The 17,661-nt window shown below is 41.1% G+C and overlaps 1 protein-coding gene across 1 annotated transcript in view; it reads left to right on the forward strand.

The window, feature by feature from the left end:
• The first annotated feature begins 2,711 nt into the window (after positions 1-2,711).
• BTBD3 (BTB domain containing 3) overlaps positions 2,712-17,661 on the forward strand; it is a 49,549-nt gene continuing 34,599 nt past the window's right edge. The window contains exon 1 of the mRNA XM_072634470.1: positions 2,712-2,795. The gene's annotated coding sequence lies outside the window, so the exon portion shown is untranslated. The remainder of the gene's footprint in view (positions 2,796-17,661) is intronic.

The following is a 17,661-nucleotide window of genomic DNA, read 5'->3' on the forward strand; positions in this document are numbered from 1 at the left end:
CAACAGACCAAGGAACTGACTCATGGCATGTGCAACCTTTCACACCTGTAGTCTTCACAAGTCAATCCATGTATTTTAAAACTGAGCTGGTAAATCTCCTAGCTCAGTCCCTCACACAACACCTATTACAATCTGTAGCATTTTTCAAAGTTTAGCTCAATTACCATCTCCTACCTTATATAAAGCCTTTCCTGAATTATTACCACTCCCCGCCCCCCCCCCCAAAAATAACCTTTGTGTTTGCTTTCTATTTGTTTTGTCTTCACTGATACAAATGTACGTTGTTTGCCCTGATAAAATGTAATCCCTTTGCTTTATATCTCAGCTGTCTGGCACATATTTAGAGACTAACAAGAGCTTGTGGATTAGTTGAGATGTTTTAGTTGATAGTTTCTAGGAACTGCTATGTAATATAAAAATCATTCTACAACTAAAATGATGATAGCCTTTCTGGACTTAGCTAGATTCTTCTTCAGGTGAGAGATACTTATTCTGTCACTGGACCATACTTGAGTTATTTCTGAGTATGGGTATGATCTTCCAGGTTTTGTTGATGTTGCCTTCAAGACTCCAGGGCCATTTTGTAACAGTGATCTAAATACAAGAGGAGGAATCTGTTGAGTGGAATTCAGTAGACGTTTCCTGGAGGACTGTTATTTTGTGACCCATGAAATGTCTTTTCTCTATTTGTTCACTCTATCCTGGTCCTAAATACCTTGGAAAAAAGAAACAACATGCTAATGCTCCTTTAACAGGAAGATTGTCCATGAAGGCAAATATTAGGCATTGCCAGAACATGTTAAGTATCTCTGTGAGTTAAAAAACAAAACAAAAACATCCATTTAAAATACATGTTACAACTAGAACATCATCATTAACATTAATCATAATTATGCTATTACAAATCTTTATTGGGAATCTACACTGATAAAGGCATAATGGAATCAATCCATTGTGGAGTGATCACACTTGCCCTGCAGGGTATCAAAATAGGCAGGGTTTTATTTGTGTTGCAGTTTTTAACAGTTTATTGAATAACAAACCATAAGCTTCAAGAGCACGTTTCCAAAAGAAACTTAAATGTTGTTTTTCATGGGGAGAAATCAGATAATTCAGGGAAATAATTGGGTTATTTTGCAGAACCTCAGGGTTGTCTCAGAGGCTAACCCCTATCCAAACAAAAATCCATCTATCACATACCTGATATACCAATTTTTCCTTAAGAAGCTCTTGTAAAGGGCAGCCTTTACAAGAAGCAGTCTATTCATCTTTTGAATAGGAGGGATCTCCCTATACTGATGAAAGCACTAGTCCTGTTTGAAAAAACAGGTAATGTGTCTTTGTAAAATAAATACTAGCTCTTCATTTACTCCATACTTTATGTCTGCCTCTGTCATGGTTTCAATAACGTATGGGGCATTAATCCATACAATACATATACACATACAAATACATACAATAACGTATGTATTTTTTTAAATTTATTTTTCAAATAATAATCTACACTTTTTTACATTACGTTCCATTATATGCTCCCCTCCTCCACCCTCCCAATCTTTTCTTGTCATGAACAACAATTTCAGCAAAACCCAAAAGACTAAGAAATTGACTCATGGCATGTACAACCTTTCACACCTGTAGTCTTCACAAGTCAATCCATGTATTTTCAAACTGAGTTGGTAAACTCCTAGTTCAGTCCCTTACATAATACCTATTAAAGATGGTGGTAAAATGAAACTAGACTGCCTGATTTTCAGGACTTCTTTGGATGAAACCTTAAAAGACCCCCAGCTCTAAACCAATGCATTATGAAGTCCAATGGAACTTGCTTCAGTGCCTCCTAAGGATGCCTTGAACATTGCATGTGGTGAATGCAATGTCTCTCACACCTGTCTTTACCTTTCCATTCCAATGATCACCGCTATAATTCGGGGTTGTTTTATAGTTACAACAATACTCAATACTCCAGCTTCTCCTTGGAGACGTCTATGAAGGGGGCACCCCCCCACCTCTCTAAACAACCCATTTCCCTTATGAACAGCTCTCATGGTTTATGAAGTTTTCTGTTTTTTTTTAACCTGACATTAAGCCTAAATCTGTTTCTTTGCAGTTTCCTCCTTGTATTCTGAAGCTCTCATAGTGCGGATAAAGCTGTCACGGCTTGGAGATGGGAAGAGCCCGGTCCAAAGTCACCGAGGGGCCCGTCGGGCTATCCGGGTGTTTGTGGTTGGCACCGTTACCACCGGGGTGCACTTCACCACTCGCTGCCTCTGCCATCTTGCCTCTCTCTGGGCCTCAGTTTCCTCCCTGCTCCGGCCCCAGGTCCCGCACTCCGGTCTCAGGCGTCTTTGTCTTCGGCCCCGGCGGACACAACGCCTCGGGGGTGCCTCGGCTCCGTTACGGTCCGCGGACGGAGGGTGAATGAATGAACAACGGGCCCCGGGTCCGAGCCAGGCAGGGGATGCTCCGTCCGCCGCCGGCCCTCCTCCTCTTCTCGGGCTCAGCCTTCCTCGCCTTCACACTCGGCCTGGAGCGTTCCAACCCCGGCCCGACCCGCCCGAGACCCAACAAAGGCGAGCCCCCGGGGCCGGCCCCGGACGGGACTGCGCACGCTCCGCGTCTCCTCTCCCCGGGGAGCTCGGGCTAGCGCCGCCTCGGCCGCGCGCCTCGCCTCGCCTCGCCTCGCGCCCTCGCCGGAGCGTGCCCTGCGTGCGGGTGCCCGCGGACCCCCGCTGGGCGCTTTCTCCTTAACTGCCCCGTCCTCGCTCCGAGACGGCCCTCGGACCCGACGTACGGTGAGTGGCGCCGAGTGGGCACTGGCGTGGGCAGCCGCGAGGGGGACGGGGCGGGGCACAGCCGTTCCTCGCGAGTGGGATGGGCAGGGCGGCGGCAGCTGCACCGCGCCCTCCCAGCGCGTCTGGGACCCAGAGCCGAGGGTGCGGGCCCGGGCGCTGGGAGCCGGAGCGACCGCGGAGGGGCGGGGGCGGCCGAGCATCTCCTGGAGCCTCGGGCGGGGAGGAGGAGGGGCAGAAGGAAGGGGAGCAGGGGGGCCTTCCTGAGCCCTGGGGGGGCCGCGGGGCAGCCAGGGTGCGGGGTCCGGCAGGGAACGACCCTCCAGGAGCGCCCCGCTCCCCAGCCCGGACGGGGAGAGCGAGAGCCAACTTTGCACGAAGTGGGCTGGAACTCCGTCCCCGAGTGTCCCAGAGGCGTCCTCCGCGTGCCCAAGGGGGAGCAGCCGACGCTCAAGCCCCCTGCTCGTGGTGCGGGTCCCGGGACTCTGGGGCCGTGCCTTCCTGCGGTAGCGCCCAGCCCGGGGCCACGGCTGCACGATCCCCGTTCTAGAGCACGGTCTCGATGGTTGGTCCTGCCCCCCTGGCCCAACCTTCCCCCTTCTACGGGAAGCCTCCCTAATCTCTGCTCATGTCCCTGCCTTCTCTGTTGGTACCTCCAGGGTGTCTGTGCTTGTGTTTGTAGGTATGTGCATGTTTGTATTTCTTTCTGTGAGTGTTTGCATAGATGTGTGTGCACACATTGTACACACCTACTTGTGTACATGCATGTGTGTGTGCATGTAGACATGCATGTGTATGTGTATGGGTGCACATACATGGTGCCTACTTGTATATACACCTGCATGTATATATCCATATAGGTGCATGTCTGTATATGGGAATATATGCTTCTTTTGGTTCGTTGGTTGTTTCCGACTCATTCTGACCTCATTTTGGGGTCTTCTTGTCAAAGACACTGGGGTGGTTTGCCATTTCCTTCTCCAGCCTATTTTATAGAAGAGGAACTGAAGGAAACAGACTTGCCCAGGATCTCACAACTAGTAAGTGCCTGAGATTGGATTTGGTCTTCCTGATTCCAGGGCCAGCGCTCTGTCCACTGCTGTGCCACCTAGCTGTTGTGTGTGTGTGTGTACATATATATATATATGTACACACATGCATATTTGTATATGGTGGTTGGTTGGTTGGTTGGTTGTGGTCCTTCTCAAAGAGGACCAAAATGACCTCACTATGTTAGAGTCAAGCCACAGGCTACAGTGTGTCGACTGTGACTGATTAGATCAGTAAGAGCTCAGAGTGTTCTACCGCAGGTTGGACATAATTGGTTCACATGAACATTTGGGGTGAATTCTCTAAATTTGTGGATCTCTCATTTCTTTTGAGCTGCTTCAATTCTGCTTTGCTCATACAGCACAGCACCTTCTCTGATGTGGGCACATCATGCTGAGCAGTTCTGTGCCTATGTCTCCCATGTTGCACAATCATTTCCAAAGTTCTTGAGAGAGACTTTGAGAGTGTCCTTGTATCCCTTATTCTGACTACTATGTGAATGCTTGCCCTGTGTGAGTACTCCATAAAATCCTCTTTTTGGCGAGCATATGTTTTGCATTTGAACTGCGTGGTCAGCCCATTGGAATTGTGCTCTCTGAATCAGTAGAATTTGAATGCTTGTCAGGTTAGTTTCAGTAAGGACCTCAGTGTCTGAAATCTTATCCTGCGAGGTGATCTTCAGAATATTCCTAAGACAATTCAAATGGAAGAGATTCAGTTTCCTGGCATGGTATTGGTATACTGCCCAGGTTTCATGGGCATACAGCAATGAGGTCAGCACAATGGCTCTGTAGACCTTCATATTTATATATGTGTATATACACATATGAGGCAGCTAGGTGAGCTGTTTGACCCAGGGTTAACCTGTTTGCCTTAATCTACTGGAGAATGAAATGGCAAACCACTCTAATAGCTTTGCCAAGAAAACCCCATGGACAGTATTGGTGTTCTGTGTTCCACTGGGTCACAAAGAATTGGATGCAACTGAATAATAATACACATAAATATTTTTTTTATATATGTGTGTGTACATGTACATATATTTGTACATTTATTTGCATATGTGCATATGCACATAGTATAGTAAGGGGCAGCTAGGTGGTGTAGTGATAGGAATTCTGGGCCAGAAGTGAGGAAAACTCATCTTTGTGAGTTCAGATCCAGCTTTAGACACTTACTAGCTTTGTGACCCAGAGCAAGTTACTTAACCTGTTTGCCTTAATTCGCTGGAGAAGGAAACAGCAAACCGCTGCAATATCTTTGCCAAGAAAACACCATGGTCAGTATTGGTGTGCTGTGGTCTACAGGATCACAAAGAATTGGACACAACTGAATAAATATACACACCTGTTTATGTGTATGTGTACATATATATGTATGTGCATGTACATGTACATATATTTGTATGTACACATATTTGTGTATGTGCATATGCATATAGTGTAGTAAGGGACTGCTAGGTGGTGTAGTGCTAGGAGTTTTGGCCCAGAAGTCAGGAAAACTCATCATGAGTTCAGATCTAGCCTTAGACACTTACTAGCTTAGTCACCCTGGGCAAGTCACTTAATCCTGTTTCCCTCAGTTTCTTCATCTATAAAATGATCTAGAGAAGGAGATGGCAAACCATTCCTGTATCCTTGTCAAGAAAACCCCAATGGGGTCACAAAGATTTGGACACAACTGAACAACAACATATTCTCATATATATCTGTACATTTGTATATACATATGCTTGTATGCTTATATATTTCTTTATGTGAATACACATATACATATGCACACACATAATGGCTGTTTAAGTGCACAGGTATTTGTATAGGTACACATGTGTATATGCATATGTATATATGTATCGGCATATATACGTCTGTGTATGTGCATATGCTTATATGTGTATGTATATATATGCACATATGCCTGTATATCTAGTTTGTATATTTGTCTGCTTATCGATATCTTGTTTGTACATGCTTGCTTCTCGCTTTATACTGCAAGCTCCTTGAGAGCAGGGAACAGTTTTTGCATTTACATCCCCAGCAATTGGCACAGTCCTTGGCACAGAGTTGAAGCTTAATAAATTCTTCTTGACTGTTCTATTGTCATGAGTCCTTCCCGGTGAATGAATGTGACAGACATCCTGCAGGAGGTCGTATAATATATGAGGTGAATGTTTGCGTGTACGTAGTGGAGAGTTAGAGAAACTCTCACAGATACTGGAAGTCTTCATTAAAAATAACAGTAACACACTAGGCAGGCAACTAGGTAACACTGTAGCTAGAGTTCTGGTCCTGGAGTCAGGAAGATTTATCTACATGAGTTCAAATCTCGCCTCAGATACTTACTAGCTATGTCACCCTGGCCAAGTCCCTTAAGCCAGTTTCCTCAATTTCTGTAAAATGAGCTCAAGAAGGAAATGGCAAACTACTGTAGTATCTTTGCCAAGAAAATCCCAGATGGGGTCACAAAGAGTTGTACATGACTGAAAGTGATTGAATAACTAATAACAACATGCTGGGCAGAGAGGTGGTTCCTAATGAATAATACTGGAAGTATTTTGAAGATATTGGTGAGAGCAGCAAGTTAAAATTAAGGGTATATCAGTCTCCAGATTCTTAGAGGTTTCTTCTAATAAAGTGGCAAAATAATACCTTCTTTATGTAGAAACAGCTGCAGTTATTGAGAATTTAGTTAGAAACCCAGAAGGAAGAACCTCCCCTATGTTCTTAAAAAAGAAAGAAAAACCTCAGAAGAGCCAAAATGTTACAGAGACCATATTAACATACTCTGTTCATAGGAGAGGCTCCATTCTCGTTTAGAACCTATTTACTTTTCTTTCCAATACGATTCTGACAGATTTAGTTTTCTGTTTGTAGAACTGTAGAGTTGGAAGGTACCAAACAACAAATTAGAAGAGGCCCCGGTGGAGACAGACATGGTAATAACAGGAAGAAATGGTAGTTATCCTCTTGACAGGGGAAAAGACAGGAAAATGAAATCACTCAGAAGCTTAGCAGTCTGGAACATTTAGTGGAGGGGTGCTTCAGAAATGTTGGAAGATGATGCAAGATAATTCCAGCATAGTACATATTGATGTCCATAATCATGACCCTGAGAAATCAAGAAAAAGGTTAAATTATGTTCCATATTGTTTATGAAAACGGGAAAGAATGCCAAACATTTTAGGAAAAAAAATTGGAAATAGTAGTTGAAATTAAAAAAAATTTCTCAAGCTTCTGGAAAATTCTTATATCTGAAAATTTAAGTTTAAGAGTTCATATATTTGCAATAAATAAAGCATATTGAGTTTTGTGATTCATAAAGCTATAGAATTTTAGAAATGGAAAGCACTTCAAATGATTAATTTACTAAAAATACTTTATTTTACCAGTGAGCCCAGAGATACAGTGTAACATATCAAAGTCACATAGCTAGCCTCTACTGGAATCCAAATCTCCTGCTTCAGTGATTTGTCCATTATAGCATATTATTTGTACCTAAGAACCGAATTTCTCATAGAAAAAAAACTTATAAATCTTACAGTCTCAAGTAAAAGGCTATTATCATGTCGTTTATGGATTGTTACCTATACCAACGGAGAGAGAACCCATATCCATAAAGTTGTCTCTCTTGATGCTATAGCTGAACTGTTCTTCACTAAAGTCTCATTCTGATGCCATGTTTTGGGGTGAAGGTGGTGCTAAGTTCTTAAAGCCTCTTCTATGAAGTACAAATTCTAGCAGACATGTGTTGCCTCGTATTTCACTGAAAAGGGTGTGGCCCTTTTCTTTCTTCTTCAGTTCACATCTCCCAGATTCTTTCTATGTCTACGTTCATCGTTGTCTTACATAATTTCTCTTTGCCCAGGCAGAGCCCTCTATGTACATAAGCAATCCCATTCTCTTCCAGCAGATTGTCACCTTTATCATCCCTCCTCTTTCACTTAATTTTTAGTCTTTCTTTGTCAGCTGGCTGCTTCCCTACTATCTGTGAATGTGACCATGTCTTGCCCATCCTCAAGGATTCATCCAATCCCCGTTAGCAGTCATCCCATAATTCTCCTGTCTTTTGTGGCTAAAATTTTTGAGGTCATTTGCAATAGCTGCCTTCACTTCCTTTCCTATCAGTCCCTTAATTCTTTATATTCTGACTTATGACCGCATCATTCATCTGAAATGAATTCTAGAGTTACTATCAATCTCTTAATTGCTAAATTTTCAGTCCTTTTCTCAGTCCTCACTTTTCTCAACCTTTCTGCAGCTTTTGACATGATTACCCTTTTCTAGGTTATTTTTTTTTTTAATAATACAACTCTCTCCTGGATCTCCTTATCTGTTCCTTTTAAGTCTGCTTTGCTGGATCTTAGGTTATGCCAACTATGGATATCCCTCAGGGTTATGTCCTGAGTTACCGTGACTTCTACCTCTCTAATATTTCACTTGGTGATCTCCTCAGCTCTCATAGATTGAATTATCTCTGTGCTGATGAATCTCACATCTACTTATTTAGCCTTCGACTTCTCTATTGACCTCCAGTCTTGCATCTTCAACTACCTTTTGAACATTTAGAACAAGATAACTCATAGACATCTTAATCTCAGCATGTCCTCAATTGAACTCATTATCTTTCCTCCCAAACTCTCCTTTCTTTTTAACTTTAGTGTTACTATCCAGGATACCCAGTCACCCAGGCTCAAATATGTCATTCTCATTCTCATTCTCCTTAGCCAATCATTTGGCAAGACTTGTGGAATTTACCTTTGTTGCATTCCCTCCCCTGTGATACTGCTACCGCCCTGGTGCAGGCCCTTATCACCTCATGCCTGGACTATTGTAATAGACTGCTGTTTGGTCTCCTTCCTGCAAGTCTCCCTGCTCTAGTTCACCTTCCACACAGCTGCCAAAGTGTTCTTCATATCTGTAGTGGCTCCCTTTTACTTACATGATCAAATGTAAAATCCTCTTTGGTGCTCAGTGCCCATGAAACCTTCTTTACTTTCCCCCAGCCCCTGACCTCTTTCCAGTCCTCTTGCCCCATACAACCCTCTGCCTGCACGTACTCTGTGTTGATCACTTTAGCATCTTGTCTACTCCTGTGTTCTAGTCTCAGAAAATAAGGTGGTCCTTGTTCTTATTAATGTTATTTCCTGTATTTGTGGCCTTTATTTCATCCTTTCTGATTTTTAGGAGGTTGACAATGCCCTTTCTCTAATTTTCGACATCTCCTTATCCTTTGGTGCCTTCTTTCATGTCTACAAGCATTGCCAGACCTGAATGCATCTTGTCAAGCTATGAATCATCTTCCTTTCTCCTCCCTTTTCCAGAGTGATAGCTGTATGCCAGTCATTGTGCTATCTCTTAATGATACAAATGCAAAATAGATGCCTTTGTCTTTAAGGAACTCCATTTGAATATGGGAAGACAGCACCTATTGGGGAATGGTGGTTGTGGAAGGGTGCTTTGGTCTTCTTATAGGGATAGTGAGTATGTATTTACTTCTGTCTCAGTTTCCTCTTCTGAAAAATGGGGATAATAATAGCATCTTGGCAAATGCCAGTTATTATTTTTATTATCTTGTCCACTTCAAGTAATGGTCTTATTCCTGGTTTGATCTTTTCCCCAATATGGTTGGTTAAACAGGACTGGACCTATGATTCCATTCATTTAGGAACTCCTACCAAAGTAGATTCATACCTTCTCTGCAATTTAGAGTCTCTAGACTGCTTTCTTCCACCAAGTACTTTTGAATAGACAGTTTTCCAGTAGTTTGGAAATTTTTTAAACACTGGACTTCTGTATTTGTTTCTAGGTTTTGGTTAGCAACTCTTTTTCAATAATCAACTTGTGTGTATCTGTGTGTGCCTATGTGTCTATCAAATATGAGATTGTCTAAGTACTACTTTGTAATATAGTTTTAGAACTGATATCACCAATATAATTTTCTTCCTACTTTTTTTCATTATATCTTTTGTATTATTGATGTTTTCTCTTCCAAATGAATTTTGTTATTTTATAATTCTATAAGGTTTATCCTTAGTAATTTGATTTCCATAATATTAAATCTGCAGAGTAATTTGGATAGTATTATCAAATCAAATTGTTTATGATAAAATGATTTTGTAGTTGTATTTATATGAGTCTTAGCTGTGTATTAGGTTATACAATTTATCCAGCGTTTGACAAAGCATATCATATTCTTGTGGAGAAATTGAAGAAATATGGGCCAGGCAATAGTCCAGTTAGGTATATTATGAACTAGGATAGTGACAGCACCCCAAAAGTAGTCCTTAATGGATTAATGTTAATCTTACAAGAATTTATTAAGCTTTTCCTTTACGCAGGGTATTGTGCGCAGGGCCGGCAGTCCAGATACTAACATGAAAACAAAAACCCCCACAGGAGCTGGCATGTTACTGGAAGGATATGGCATTTGAACAGATAAATGCAATATAATTTGTGAACAGAAATAGCAATAACAGCTAGGGGCATCAGGGAAGATTCCCATAGGAGATGTCATTTGAATCAAGCCTTGAAAGAAATTAGAGATTCTAAGAGGTGGCAGTGAGGCAAGAGCTCATGACAGGCATTTGGGAGAGCCTGGGCAAAGAAGGCACAGGAGTTGTGAGGATGAGGTGCTAGATTCAGAGAATCCATCAATCTAGTCTGGATGGGAGCAAAGTGAGCCTGGAGGGGCAGGCTGGAGCCAGACTGGGAGGGATTTCAGATGCTAAGGAGGTTTGCATTTTATTCTTGAAGCAGTGGGAAAGGGGAAGGGAACAGGCTCTTTCGAAGATTTACAGGTGACATAGTAACTGTCTTCGAGTACTGGAAGAGTTGTCATGTAGAAGAATTAGACTTGTTCTGCTTGGTTCATGGGTGTAAATTGCCCAGAAGCAGCTTAAAGCTTGAGGAAGAGAAAAGCTTCCTAACACAAAGAAGGCTATATGTTGAAGAACAGTTGCTGATCTACTTTGTTAGACAGTTTCCTCCTGGGAGGTTCTACACAAATAAATGAAATGGTCCCTTTCAAGTTGTGATTTTTTTTTGCAGTTTGAACTTTCTTCTTTTTCCCATCAAATGCCCACCACAACATTCTGCGCTAGATGTGAAGGTGTGAATTAATGTTGAATTAAAGAGGTCTGAGTTGAGTCATTGTTTCTTAAGGTAAAGATGTTTTTCGCTCATTTTCAAAGAATTACCTACTGTACAGTCCAACAGAGTGGTAAGTTGGATCATCATGACCAAGCATATTATAGAAGTTTTATCCAGTCTGCAAATCTTTGATCTTGGTACATATCTTGAACAGTTTTAAAATGTGGAAACCTCAGTTGTTTTTCAAACCCCTAGAATAGAACAGTATGTCTCTTTCTGCTTCAGACTTTCAGTTCATTTTTTTTCTGTACAGACTAAACATAAGAATTATATTAGCATTTTTACTTCAAAATTCAAGATCAGTAAACTATTTCATATATAAAGAAGTGTAAAATATGCTGTTTTAAAATCTTTAGTAAAAAGAATTTCACAAATTTAAGTACTTTCTATGAAAGATGCATTTAAACAGTCAAAACTCAGCTGTTCCTAGGTGACTGTTAGACCCCCCCCCCCCCTTTTTAAGTTAGGGTAATTACAAGGTGGTGATAGTTTAAAATAACAAGAAAAAGGAACATTTAGCCCCAAACTAAACTATAAATTTTCTTCTCCTTAAAAAGAAACTCAATACAAAAACAAAACTCCATAAACAAATTAGTCATATATCCTTGTTGGATTCCTAGGACATTGTTAATAAGTGGATTAGGATTTTAGTTTTAAAATATTTGGTGAATTTTTAAAGACTTTTAGACTTTGTCATACAAATAAAGGTCAAAACTCTACAAGCTGGTTTTAATTTAGAGATCTGTCAGGTGCGAAGCTTTAGTCATCAGTCATCTTTTACGTATTACACATTTGATACTATTAGTTTTGCATTTATGGTCATCTCTCAATTTATTCAATAGATGCATTCCAGCAAACTTGGCTGTAGAACAACTTCCATAAAACCATTTTCCTGTTACATCATAAAATTACCTTTTGACCCTTTTGGCTGGGTAGCAGGACACTTCTGTAGACGTTCAATCAGAATGAGATGAGGTGACTCCCTTGCTTTTGATGAAAACACTACCTGGGCCCCTTCAGCAATCAGTTTCTTGCACAAGATAGATCATGTAGGCCTTTCTCACCTGAGTCCTGAATTATTGCTTCCTTGTTGGTCTCCCTTCCTCCCAAGTGTCTCCGCACTTCACTCTGTCCTCTGCAGAACTGCCAGAGTGATCTTCCTTAGACCCTGGTCTAATCAAGTCATTCCCCTTTTCAGGAAATTTCAGTAGCTGCCTATTCCCAGGATTAAATGAAAAACCCTGTATTTGGAATCTTTGTCCTTTTCTGATCTCACACTTTATTCCCTTCCACATTATCTTTAATCCAGGGACACTGACCTTACTTTTCTCATATATTATACTCCATCTTCTGAATCTGTGACTTGTGACTGGCTGTCCACTATGCATACAATAATTCTTGCTCTTCACCTCAGACTCCTGGCTTCCCCAGCTTCACAACACCATTCAAGTCCTACCTTTCACAAATAGCCTTTCCCATTCCTCCCAATGCCCATGGCTCCTTTCTATATTGTGTATGTACATAGTTGTTTCCATGTTGTGTGCTGTATTAGAATTTGAGCACTTTGAAGGCAAGGACTATTTTTACCTTTTTCTGTATCCCCAGTGCTTAGCGGAGTGTTTGGCACATAAGTACTTAATAAATACTTGTTGACTTTTTCTTTTTAAGAAAGGGAAGAATAATAATATATTGGCCATTATCAAGGACCAACAATATTATAATAGCCTACTAAGAGTAGTAATCTCCTATCATCATTTCCCTTTTTTTCTTTGCAGTTTTTTGTGATGTCATGACTAATCAGCTTGCTTTGTAACAACCTTCCTGCTCTTACTTTTGACTATAGAAATTTGTCTCCTGCCTTCAGGATTCCATGATTCTATGCTCATGACATCAGGAACTTTATTTCTTCTTTTTCCTGTTTGTTTATAATATGCTAATAGACTTGGAGTATCCCAGTTAGAATCTTAAAGAGAGAGAAGCACAAGGAATCATTTTTTCTAACCTCTAGCCTCTTCGGTAGGCTGAATCATTTCCATTTTTATAGGTGAGGCAGCTGAAACTCCTAGAGCTCATGAGACTTCTCACGTGGCTAGTTAAGTGGTTGAATGAGGACAAGAATCCAGCAGTATTTTTCCATCGCACTACATTGTGTCATCATCACACCATTTATGGCCAGTTACATTCCAGGGGAAAAAATGCCATGAGGAAAATCTTTATTTTCTTCCGTAGAAATGACTCGAATCAGTTCAAGTCATTGAACATTTATTAAAGCACCTACTATGTGCTAGATGCTGTACTGTGTACTGGAGATTAAAAAAGAGGCAAAAGACAGTCCCTGCCTCAAGGAGCTCAGTATGCAAATAGGATATGTACAAAGCCAGCCATAGACAGCTTAAATAAGGAACACCTGACAGGGAGGGCACTGGAATCAAGGATTAAAGACCGCTTCCTATGAAATGTAGGATTTTAGTTGGGACTTAGAGGAAGCTGCAGAGGTCAGTAATCTGAGTGGAGGAAGGAGAGTTCCAGGCATGGAGTTCAGTCAGAGAACATGGCCACAGCTGAAAGATGGAGAGGCCAGGGTCTCTGGATGGAAGAGCAAGCTGTAAGAAAACTGGTAAGAGGAGGCTAGATTATAAAAAGCTTTATCTACTCCGGGAGGCAATAGGAAGGCACTGGATATAATTGAGTGTGTGTATGGGGGGGGTGGGGGGGGTGTATGTTATATAATCATGCCTGTGTTTTAGGAAAATCACTTTAGTGGCTGAATGATAGACTGGAGTGGGGAGAGATGTGAGGCAGTCTGATGTATGAGCAGGCTATTGTAATAGTTAAGGCATAAGGCGATGATGCCACCAGTGTAGTGACAGTGTCAGAGAAGAGAAGGCTGCATATTCTAGATATGTTGCTAGGATGATTCACAGGCCTTGGCAGTAAATGACTTGGAGTGGGGTGGGGTGAGAAAGTGAGGAATCCAGGATCACTCTTAGTTTGTGAGCCTGAGGGACTTAGTCACTACCAGGAATGTGTTGCCCTGTACAAGTAATAGGTAAGGTAGGATGTTTAGAGGGAAAGACATATTGAGTTTCAGGTATCATTGGATATTGAGTTTAAAAGAGTTGTAGAAGTGAGATTGGAGGTCAGCAAAGAGACTGGGGCAGGATAGGTAGATGTGAGAAACATGAACATAGAGAGAGTAATTAAATCCATTGTAGCTGATGAGATCACCAAGTGAAGTAGTGTAGAGGAGAAGAGAAGAGGATCCAGGACAGAACCTTGAAGAACACCTATTGTTAGAGGGTTTGATCTGGAGGAGGATCCAGCAAAGGATTGAGAGGAGTGGTTAGATAAGTAAGAGGAAAATCTGAAAAGAGTGGTGTCCTGAAAACCTAGAGAGAAGAGAGTTTCAAGGGAGAGAATGATCACCACTGCAGAGTGGACAGGAGAATGAGATTGCAAAAAGGTCTTTGGATTTGGCAATTGAGACATCATTCGGAGCTTTGGAAAAAACAGTTTTGGTAGAATGATAAGGCCAGAAGCCAAATCATAAAGGGTTAAGAGGAAGGTGAGAGGAGAGTAAGTAGAGGGGCCTATCTATAGATGACCTTTTTGAAGAGTTTAGCTCCAACGGGCAGAAGAAGAAGAAGGATGGACAGCAGGAACAGAAGGATTAAGTGTGGGTTTCTTTCAGGATAGGAGAGACACAGGCATGTTTATGAGCAAAATTAATTGAGAGGGAGAGATTGAAAGTAAAGAAAAGATTGGGATTGATGGAGAGGGCAGTCTGTTGGAGGAGACAGGGTTGGAATAGTATCACTTAAACAACTAGAATAGTTAGCTTTGGTAAGGAGTGAGGTTGTGTCATCAATCTGGGATGGAGGAGAAAGTGGAGGAAGTCCTCAGAGAAGGGGGAGTTCGAAGCAGATGGCCTCAGTTTTTTCTGTAAAGTAGGAGACATAGTTCTCAGCTGAGAGTGAGGGGAGAGGAACCCATGGGAGGTTGGAGGAGGGATGAAAAGATTTGGAAGAGCCGCTGAAGTGAGTGAGGTAGTGAGATTGCCTAGGTGCAGTGAGCGTCCACTTGGGGTTATAGAACATAAATTTGGAACGGACTCAGAACTGTTGCTTGATTTTCTCCACCTTTGTTCAGCAGCAGATGTGTAAGAGTGAAAGCTTGGCTGAGTGTCACTGGCAATAGTCTTAAGGAAGCTAAGCAGTTCAAAAGAGGAGGACAATGTAGAGTTGAGTTGGTTCACTAAGGAGTCAAGATGAGGAGAAAAGGGGAGATGGCCTTAGAGAGAGTTGAGAGGTAAAGGGATTGTAGGTCACAGTGAAGTTGAAGAGAAGGGTTATATAAGGAAGGGGAAAAGAGAGAGACAGAGACAGACAGAGAGATATATGAAAAGCCAGTAGTTTGTGGTTGGTTTGGGGTAGCTAGACGGTCTGGAGTCTTGGACCTGGTGTCAGGATGACGTGAGTTAAGATTTGACTTTAGATGCTCCATTATGTATCCCTGGACAAGTCACTTAACCCTGTTTGCCCCAATCATCTATACAATGAGCTGCAGAAGGAAATGACAAACTACTCCCATATCTTTGCCAAGAAAACTCCAATGGGATTACAGAGAGTCAGACACAAGAAACAACAAAGGGATTTCAGAATTCTTGGACATGGAAGTGGTGCATTTGTGGATGATGGCAAGATTGAGGATGTGGTTATCTTTGTGTGTGGCTGAGGTGGGCTGGAGGAGCTTATGGGAGGAGGAGAGAGTAGAACTGATTGGTTAGTGTTTGAGGGAGAATGAATCTATGTACATTGAAGTAACCCAGTATTAGAGCAGGAGAAAAAATTGTAAACCATTGAATTCATTGAAGAAAGAAGGGGAGTGATACACATAGACAAAATTACTTTTCAAACCAACTAACATTAATTTCCTGTTTTTGTCACCTTTACCAATTTTCTGAATGTGAGGTGAAATATCAAAGTTGTTTTGATTTGCATTTGTTTAGTAATTCAGTGATTTGGAGAAATCTTTCATATATTTATTAGTAGTTTGCAATTCTTTTGAGAACCTTTGAAAAACTTCTTAAAAGAAGAAATGCACCTATGAACTGTATGCAGATAGGCTTCAAATCACTAATAATATAAATATAAGTTAGGACAAATGTGGTTTTATCTCACACTAGAATGAAAATTAACAAAGACAGAAATAATCAATGTGGGAGGTACTGGGAAAAGATAGGCACATTAATGCACTGTTGATGGAGCCATGAACACACACACGCACGCACGCGCGCGTACACAAGCAGAGTTGTGTATAGAATTCTTTCTTACCCAACAGGGAAATAAAAGGGAAAGGGGATAAGAGAAGGCAGGGACACTGATAAAAGGGAGGGCAGATTAAGAGAGGCAGTGGATAGAGGCAAAAACAGACTTTTGAGGAGGTACTGAATGAAGGGAGAAGGGGAAGGCTAACAGGAACAGAATGGAGGGAAATACAGAGTAATCATGACTATGAATGTGGATGGGATGAGCTTGCCCCTGAAATGGAGATGGATAGTAGAATAGATTAGAAACTATAATCGAATAATACGTTGTTTTTACAAGACACACTTGAAACAGATACGCAGAGTTAAAAGAAGGGGCAGGATCAAAACCTGTTATATTTTAGCTGAAGAAAAAAGACAGGTTATCAGTCATGATCTCAAGAGAAGCAAAAGCAGGAAAACTGCATTTTGCTAAAAGGCGCTATAGACAATGAAGTCATAAAAAAATTTTTATAGCAAGATTTTCTGATAAAGGCCTCATTTCTTAAATATATAGGAAACCGAATCAGATTATTAATAGAAGAGCCATCCCCCAATTGATAAATTGTCAAGGGAAACGAACAGGCATTTTTCAAAAGAAGAAATGAAAGCTATTTATAGTGAAATGAAAAAAGTGCTTTAAATCACTCTTGATTAGAGAAAAGCAAATTGAAACAACTCTTAGGTATCCCCATACACCTGTCAGGAAGGATAACTGCTCGAAGGGATGAGGGAAAATAGGTATACTAATGACTTGGTGGAGTTGTAAATGGTTGGCTATTCTGGAAAACAATTTGGAACCATGCCCAAAGAGCTATGAAATAGTGCATAACCTTTGACCTACCAGTACCATGGCTATATATAAGTGTATATCCTAAAGAGATCGGAGGAAAAAGGAAATGAACCTGTGTGTACAGAAATACATTAACTCTTTGTGGTGGCAAAGAATTGGAAATTGAGGGGATGTCCATCAGTTGGAAAGTAGCTAAACAGAGTGTGGCACATGGTTTGGTAGAGTACTATTATGCTGTAAGACATGATGAAGGGGATGGGAAGATATCTATAAACTCATGCATCATGAAGTGAGAAGAACCTGATCATGGTACACAGGAACAGTAATATTGTAATGATTATCAACTGTGAAAGACTTGGCTGCTCTGATCAATCAATACAATAATCCAAGACAATTCTAAAAGACTCAATGAAAATGCTGTTCACTTTCAGAGAAAGAACTGATGAGCTCAATGCAAATTGAAGTATATTTTTCCTTTTCTTTTTTTGTTTTTCTTGCTTTTTTGTTATATAGCTAATATAGAAATATATTTTGCATGATTTTACATGCATAATTAATGTATTGCTTGCTTCT

This window comes from Notamacropus eugenii, chromosome 1 (genome assembly GCF_028372415.1).
Source record: "Notamacropus eugenii isolate mMacEug1 chromosome 1, mMacEug1.pri_v2, whole genome shotgun sequence".
In the NCBI taxonomy this organism is placed as follows: Eukaryota; Metazoa; Chordata; class Mammalia; order Diprotodontia; family Macropodidae; genus Notamacropus; species Notamacropus eugenii.